Consider the following 8,904-nt stretch of genomic DNA (forward strand, 5'->3'; position numbering starts at 1 on the left):
ATGTCTTTACTTAACCTTTTGAACATACAGAATACAATTATAATAACTGTTAATATTCTTTGCTCATTCTAGCATTTGTGTCCCTTCTAGGTCAGTTTTGATTGATCAACTTTTCTCCTCATTATGGGTTGTATATTCCTGCTTTTTTTCATGCCTGGTAATTTTTTATTGGGTGATAGTCATTGTGAATTTTACCTTGTTGGATGCTGAATGATTTTTTATTCCTGCAAAGATTAAGCTTTGCTCTGAAACACAGTAAAGTTACTTGGAAACAGTGTGATGATTTGGGGTCTTGCTTTTAAGCTTTCTTAGGTGGAGACAGGGCAGTGTTCAGTCTAGAGCTCTGTGATTTAGGGAATATCAATAGGGAATAGGCATATTCCCTATTAATGAGGCAAGACTTTTCTGCATAGTCTGCGTAATGCCCTGTTCATTGGCATTTTCCAATCTGCCTGGTGGGTACAGGCACTATTCCTGGTCCTGTGTGAGTACTGGATATTGTTATTGCTAATCCTTTCAGGTGATTCTTTTTCCATCCTTGAGTAGTTTCTTCACGTGCATGTGCTGATCCAGACTCTATTAAATACTTCAGAGAGACTCTCTGCAGTTCTTTGGAGTTCTCTGTCTGTGCAGCTCTCTACTCTCTAGTACTGTGTCTTACAAACTGTAGCCACCTCGCCTCTCCAGACTCTCAGCTGTGTCTCTCAAGTCAGTGAGACCTCAAGACTCCATGCAGTTCCCTCTTTCTATACCATGGCCTGGAAACTCTCAAAGACAGTGATCTGGAGTAATTGTAGAGTTTGCCTCCTTCATTTCCTGGCTCCTATAGATCACTGTCCTTCAATGCCTGATGTCCAGTGTCTTGAAAAACCATTGTTTCATACATCCTGTTTATTCTTTTGGTTGTTTCAGGGAGAAAGGTAAATCTGTACTATCAATCATCTTGGCCAGAAGCTGAAGGCTTTTTATCATTTAATTTCATAAGTTTATTTGTGTAAAGAATGATTGCCTTGGAGAGGTGTGGGGGTGTGGACTGGAAGGCTAGAGTTTGAGGGAGCAGGACCAGACGTAGAGACAAGTATGGAGGATTTCATGGTCACTGCTACAGCCCTGTGGCCCAGGGTGGTTGGAGACCTGGCAGGAAGGGCTCTGCATAGGGCTCTGGCTGCCTCCTCCCTGGGGTAGGGCACCTGTGACTCCTCTCAGACCCTTTTGGTGTCCAAACAAGGCTCTGTCCTAGGCATATCCTGTCCCATGTGTCTGTGCCCACTTCCCACCTGCTCACCTGCAGGTGGGCAGGAGCACCTGAGGTCTGGTATATGATATAGCTGTAGCTGGGTATTACCAGCACACTCCAGCAGTCACCGGAGGCTGCCAGCATGATCTTGGTAGCCACCAAGATCAGTGACTCATAATGCCTATTCATATTAGCAGTTCTGGATGCAGGGCCCTTGGCTGTAACCTTGAGATGGGCCAGGAGAGCCCTTGCTCCCCAGATTGCCTGGGACTGTGTGCTGGCTTCCCAAGAAAAAAGTCAGTGCATTCTTTGACCTCAGACATCCATTCTAAGAGTTTGTCCCCAGCTAACTAGACTTGTCAACAAAGAAAACCTACAATGAGTTTCCCTGTGGTGGCATAAGAACAAAAGCTTGAAAACGATCTGTATCCTCCAATAGCAGCAGTAAATAATTGATGCTCCTTCTGCCCAATGGAACACCATGCTGCTGATGAAGACACAGAGGCAGATCCAAACATCCTGATAGGGACCAGTGACCAGGATGTATCGTGAGGTGGAAAAGACTAGGTGCAGACAGAGTTCAACACATGCTGCATTGTATCAAGCCATGCAAATCCCTGTTTTTCACTTTCATATAAATGGAGTCATACATTACGGAGTCTGCTGTATCTGGCTTCTTTCCCTCAACATGATTTTTCTGAGATTCATCCCTGTTGCTGCATGTGTCCACAGTTGGCTCCTTTTTGTTGCTGGATGCACTGTGTGGGTGCACTCCACTTTATCCAGTCTCCTGCTGATGGGAATCTAGGTCATTTCCAACATGGGAGAATTCTTAACAAAGTTTCTATGAACATTTTATACAAGTCTTTGAATGGATAAGTGATTTCATTTCTTCCAGGCCAGTGCTTGGGAGTCTATTGCTGAATCATGTGGGAAATATACTTTTAACTTCATGAGAAACTGCCAAACCTTTCCTAGCATGATTTTACTGTTTTACATTCCTATCAGCAATATATGAGGTATGCAGTTGCTCTACACCCTCACCTACACTTTGTATTATCGGTTTAGCTTTAGCTATTCTGGTGGGTGTGTAGTAGTGGTATCTCATGTTGTTTTTAAAGTGAGGAGCACTTTCACGTTTTTGCTGACCATCTGTGTATTTTCTTTTTTTTAGCCTTTTACCCATTTTTATTGGGTTATTTTTATTGAGTTGTAATGGTTCATTATATTGGATATATTAACAGTTGAGATAGAGAAAGAGATCAATTTTATAGATCTTTTCAAATAACCAACTTTCAATTTAATTGATTTTCTCTATCTTTTGCTCACCTTTTATTTTATTATTTTAGATTCAGGGGGTACATGCGCATATTTGTTACATGGGTATATTACATACTGGTAGGGGTTGGGCTTCTAGTGTACCCATTACCCAAACAGTGAGCCTTGTACATGACAGGTAATTTTTCAACCCTTGCTCCCCCTCTCATCCTCCCCACTTTTGGAACCCTCAGTGTCTAGTATTTCCATCTTTATGTCCATGTGTACCCATTGTTTAGCTCCCAGTTAAAAGTGATAACATGTGGTATTTGATTTTCTGTTTTTGAGTTGGTTCACTTAGGATAATGGCCTCCAGCTCCATCCATGTTGCTACCAAAGGCATGATTCCATTCTTCTTTGTGACTGCATAGAATTCTGTGGGGTGTGTGTGTGTGTGTGTGTGTGTGTGTGTGTATAACATTTTCTTTATCCAGTCAACCATTAGTAAAACACTTAAAAGTTGGTTCTATGACTTTGCTATTGTGAATAATGCTACAATCAATGAACATATAAGTGCAAGTGTCTTTTTTTACATAATGATTTGCTTTGGGTAGATACCCAGTAGTAGGATTGCTGGGTCAAATGGCAGTTCTATTTTTAGTTCTTTGAGAAATCTTCGTACTGTTTTCCATAGAAGCTGAACTAATTTACATTTCCACCAGTAGTGTATAAACTTTCCCTTTTCTCTGCATTTATACCAGCATCTGTTTGTGGTATTTTTTGTTTTTTGTTTTTTTAACCTTTTAATTAATAGCCATTCTGACTGGTGTAAGATGATATTTCATTGCAATTTTAATTTGCATTTCTCTGATAATTAGTGATGAGTATTTTTTCATGTTAGTTGGCCTCTTACATTTCTTCCTTTGAGAAATGTCTATTCATTTCCTTTGCCTAGTTTTTAATGAGGCTTTTTTTTTTTCTTGTTGAGTTGTTAAAGTCCCTTGTAGATTCTGTATATTAGTACTTCGTTGGAGGCATAATCTGCAAATACTTTCTCCCATTTTATATGTTGTCTGTTTACTGTTTGTTTTAATTTAGTTATTTATTTATTTATTTTTTGCTGTGCAGTATTTCATTGATTTCTGTTCTTTATTTCCTTCTTTCTATTTTGAATTTGATTTCTTCTTTTTCTGGATTCTTAAGGTGGTTAGATAATTGATTTTAGGACTTTCTTCTTTGCTAATATAAGCACGTAAAGCTATAAATTTCCCATTAAGCACAACTTTACCTGCATTCCACAACTTTTGATAAGTTCTGTTTTAATTTCATCGTTCAGAACATTTTCTAATTTCCCTTGTGATTTCCTCTTTGATCTGTAGGCTATAGAAATGTGCCACTTTAAAATATTTGAGGGTTTCCTTAGTATCTTATTATTATGGATTTCTAATATAAGTCCGTTAAAGCTAGAAAGCATGTTCTATATGCTTTAAATTCTTTTACCTTATTGAGACTTGTTTTGGTGAATGTTCCAAGTACAGTTGGAAAAAATACATATTTCCAATATAGTTTTCTGTAAATGTCCATTTGGGTACCTTGGTTCTTAATGTTGTTCAGTTGTTCTATATCTTTACAGAATTATTTTTTAATCAGTTACTTAGAAAGGAAGGTTAACTCTCCAACATGTTTGTTAATTCTGTCTATTTGTCATTAGTTTTGTCATTTAGTCCTGTCAAAATGCTTCTCTGCATTTTGAGTGTCTGTTACTAGGTGGGTTTGTGTTTAGTGTCACTAGTTCTTTTTATATAATTAACTCTTAGCATTATAAATTAATTCGCTTTCTCTAGTTTTCATGTCTGTTACATTTTCCCACATAGTTACCATTCCTAGCATTCCTCATTTCTTCATACAAGACTGTTTCCACCTGATGTTATTCCTTTTCAATTCAAAGAAACTTCTTTTAACATTTCTAGTAGGTCAAATCTACTGGTTATGAATTCTCTCAGCTTTTGTTCATATGAAAATATCTTTATTTTTCCTTTTTTTTCAAGGGGTGTTTTTGCAGTCTGTAGAATTCTAAATTGACAAGTTTTTTTTCTTTTAGAATTTCACAGATATCATTCTATTGACTCACCTTGTTTCTGATATTCAGCAGTGTTTTGGTTTTTGTTGTTGTTGTTGTTTTTCAAGTCTTTGGCTACCTCTTATTATAATTGTGTCTTTTGCCTGGCTGAAAGTTTTCTCTGTAACTTTGCTTTTTAGCCATCTGAATATGATGAGTCCTGGTGTGGTTTTCTTTCTATTTATTCTTCTGGAATTTAATTCAGCTTCTTGCCTCTGTTGGGTTGATAGTTCTTATCCAATTTCAAACATCTTCTCCAACATTTTTTCCTGTCCCAATCTCTTGCTTCTTCTTTTGGGAACTCAGCTGCATGTATGTTAGATTGATTGACATTGTGTCACATATCTCTGAGGCTCTAGATGGTTTTTTTCTGGTCTTTTCCCCACTGTATGCTTCATTTTGGATAGCTTCTTGCCTTGTCTTCAAGTTCAAGCCTGGTCTTTTCTTCTGACATGTCCAAATTTCATTTTGCAAATATGTTATTTATCAGTTCTTGAATCTCCACTTGATCCATTTCTGTAGTTTCAGTTTCTCTGCTGAGATTTCTCATTTGTTCACTCATTGTGTCCATTCCCCTCTTTAAATTCTTGAGCATAGTATAACTGATTAAAGTTTTTGTCTATCAATCCAACAAATGATTTATTTCTATCTCTTTATGTTGACTTTTTTTTCCTCCTGGTTGTGGGTTCCCCTTTCCCTGTTTTTTGGTATTGTTTTAGTATATCCAGTAATTTTTTGTTGCATTTTAAACATTGTGGATGCTATGATATTGAGAGCCTGGGTGTTGTTTTTCTTTAAAGAGTGTTGACTTATTTTCTGATAGGCACTTAGTTTACTGGAGAATGATTGGTACCTGTTGTTAGGCTTTTTATGGTGGGCCTAGAGTAGCCCTTCACACTGGCTAGGCAGAATTCCAATGTCTCCAAGAATTGTCCAGCCTCTAGAATCTCCATTTACCTCTCAACCATCTAGCAGTGGTTCTCTGCTAAATCTAGCAGAATCTCACCCTAATGCATTTGCAGCTTAGCATTCTGCTAGAGACTCAGTTCTTCTGTACAGAATTCTACTACTTCTCTGCATAGCTTCCTCCTTCCCAGTACCCTGCCCTGCAAACTCCATCTGCCTCAGAAGTCCCAACCTCCAGTCTTTCCTCTGCCCATGGAACTCGCTTTGTAGGTTTATATCCCTGTGCTACAGTTTGAAAAATGCTTCCAGGCAAAAAGCCAGAACAAATGCGGAGCTCGCCTGTGTGTTTCCCTTCTCCCAAGCATCACAGCTCTGCTTTGTCTGCTGCCCAATGCTTGAAGGCAATTGCTTCATATGTATTTGGTCTAGTTTTATAGCTGCTTATGATGCTTATGGATAGGGTAAATCTAATACTCTGTACTCCATCATGACCATAACTGGAAGTACAGAATCCCTCTTTATTGTTCAAATTTTACATTTAAATTTTTCACCTCATGTATATATTATTTTTGTATTAACTTCTTCAAATGTTGGTGTAAACATCCCGTGTACAGGCAGTGCATGACTCGCCTGTTCAGCTTATGCACTACCGCCTCACAGCCTGCCAGCCACTCTCCGTCTCCCTCTCACCAGGCGTCTGAGAGTTTGAAATGAACTAACCCTTGGTGTGCATACTGGCTCAGCCACTTACTAGTTCTGTGACTTTGGGTAAGCTGACTTAATCTCTCTGATCTCCAGTTTCTTTTAGGCAAAATAAAGAGGATAATCCTTCCCTCATAAGACAGCTTTGAGAATTGGATGAAATTGTTCCTCTAGAGTGCCTTCTACAAGTCCATACTATCATGTAAGTACTCAAAAATGTTTTTTTCTTTCTGTCCTCCCCACTCAGTGCTCCAGTAATGGAACCCTTGGTCCAGAGCCTGGGATGTTGCCTTTTGCCCACTGGAATTCCCACCTTGGAAGAGTAAGCACAGGGGATCGTCCAGGCAGCCAGGAGGCCAGCAAAGCCAAGTCCTTCAGGACAGCCTGGGAGCCTCCAGGAAGCAGTTAGGAGTTGTCACGATGGGTGCATTTGGACTCACAGAATCTGCCTTCCAATCTCAGTGCTGCTTCTACTCCTTTGCTATGTTAGGTCTCTCATTCCTGTTAAAACTGTTTTCTTATCACAGAATGGGGAAATGTGTTCCTTGAGGATAAAAATGGAGAGGTCATTTATGAACATGCTTGGAAAGGATGATTTTATGTTGTTTTGCCCTTTCAGGTCTCTGTCTGTTAGCTCCCATCATGACCCTTGTAAAATGTAAGCCTGCTCATTCCCTGGCCATGCCCCGACCCAGCTCCCTGCTACTGACAGGACAAGGTCTAAGCTCCTCACCCAGAGCACAACATTCTCCATAAGCTGGTCCCACTCCACCTCCAGTGACTTTTCCCTCCACTGATCTCATGTGCCTCTGCTCCCGCCCTTCCAAAGCTAAACATTTTGTGTGAAAACTTTTGGTTCTTTCCTGCCTTCTCAGGCTTGCACAATATGTTTTACCACACAGAAAAAATTACCTCCAATGTCCATCTGACAAGCTCCTGTTCATCCTTCAAAACCCTGCCCTGATATACCATGCTCCTTTCTGCCCTCTGATAAGCCAGGCAAAGTGAGTCATTCCTCTTCTTTGCCAACCTTGGCCCTTCCTTCTTGTGGTTATCATGACAATCCTGCTGAAAGGGAACTGTGGGGTTATTATCCATCTTTCCCTCTACTGTGAGCCCATTGAGAACAGGGCCCAATATCTTTTCCATTTTCAAATGTTCAGTTGGGAACCCTGACCCGGAAGGGCAGGAGAACTGATCAGTCCATAATGGATAGTGGGTAGGTGCATGGGTAGGTGGATGATGGGTGGTTGGATAGATGAGTGGGTGGATGGATGGGTGGATGATGGATGGGTGAATGGATATGTCAATGTGGGAGTTAATTAATGTTTATTCTATCTGCCTATCTGTCTTCCTCTTTAGAGTCTTAGGTCTTTGAAGACAGGTCCATACCTTGTGTGTTTGTATCTGGACAACCACAGGCATTGCCAAGAAATGTATCTGTTCTACTTGCACACCTTCACCACCTGGAAGCTCTTTGAGGACACGGGTCTAGTCCATCAGATTTCTCTCTGTACTCCTCTCTACATTTCCCCATGTCTGATATAGACCCATCACTAGCTCCCTAGAATAAAAGTCTCCACTCTTCACTGTGCCCACAGCCCCAGTGACCTTGCCACTTCCATCAGAGCCCTCACACCAGTGACCAGACATACAGACTGACCTCCTGACCATCCCTCAGATGTGCTAAGGCCAGTTCTGCTTCTGGACTCCTGAACAGACACGTTTGGTAAATCCAAACATTTCAGATGGTGAACAGTCTTGAAAGCAAAATAAGACAGGGTAGGGCAGGAAGGACTTCCGGCGATGTCACCCCAGGCTGGCCCCTTTCTCCCTCTGGAGCAGGAAGGCCTTCCTGCAGGACTCAGCGCAGGACCCAGTGATAGAGGCGCCCAGGGTCTGGGGAGGCATGTGGAATGATGAGGTGCTGCCAGCTGCCAGCCACACGGGGACGTGGTGGAAAGGTCATGTGCTTATTTGTTGGTTTAGTTGCTAGGATTTTATTAAGCACCTACTATGTGTCATGCACCTACTGTTCAGGCACTGAGCAATGCGGTGAACAATTCAGCTAAGTCCCTGCCTTCAGGAGCTGACTGTGCTGTGGGGGAAATATAGTAAACACTCAAGCCATTCAGCACTGTGCATAATATGATGTCAAATTGAGGTCAGGGCTAGGAAGAAAACAAATGTGCAGTGGCATCATGACGATGGCCGGGGCCCTCTGAGGGGAGAAGGAGCTGGCCCTGCAGTGATGGGTTAAGGGTGTCCCAGGCAGAGGAAACAGCAAGTGCAAAGGCCCTGAGGCAGGAACAGAGAACCCAAAGTGGTGGCTGGGGTGTGGGAGTCGGGGAAGGACAGGAAATGAGAAAACAGAAGAGGCCCAAAACCCCCTGTGGTCTGATGTGCCCAAAAAGTATAGGAAATGAGTGCTGGACTTGACAAATGAGGGTATTTCACGTCAAAAGCCAGATGCCCAGCTTCTTCTAAACACTGGTATTGCTGGCATCTCTGAGCCTGTAAACTGGTCATGAGTCTCGCTGCCCCTGCTGGGTTGGGCGGGTGCCTCAGCCCTGTAGCTGGAGTAAGACCTAGGCTCCCAGGCCTGGTATTTGCACCCACACCCCTCCCGGCCTCTCCGTGGGTTTCGTTTGTCCCCTGAACCTCACATGCACCTGCGTCAAGC

The 8,904-nt window shown here is 41.7% G+C and overlaps 1 long non-coding RNA gene across 1 annotated transcript; it reads left to right on the plus strand.

The window, feature by feature from the left end:
* The first annotated feature begins 6,543 nt into the window (after nucleotides 1–6,543).
* On the plus strand, nucleotides 6,544–7,809 carry LOC111523299. Its single transcript, XR_002725493.1, has 2 exons — nucleotides 6,544–6,711; nucleotides 7,592–7,809. It is a non-coding gene; the product is annotated as an uncharacterized LOC111523299 (long non-coding RNA).
* The last annotated feature ends 1,095 nt before the right edge of the window (nucleotides 7,810–8,904 follow it).

This window comes from Piliocolobus tephrosceles, chromosome 14 (assembly GCF_002776525.5).
Source record: "Piliocolobus tephrosceles isolate RC106 chromosome 14, ASM277652v3, whole genome shotgun sequence".
Classification (NCBI taxonomy): Eukaryota; Metazoa; Chordata; class Mammalia; order Primates; family Cercopithecidae; genus Piliocolobus; species Piliocolobus tephrosceles.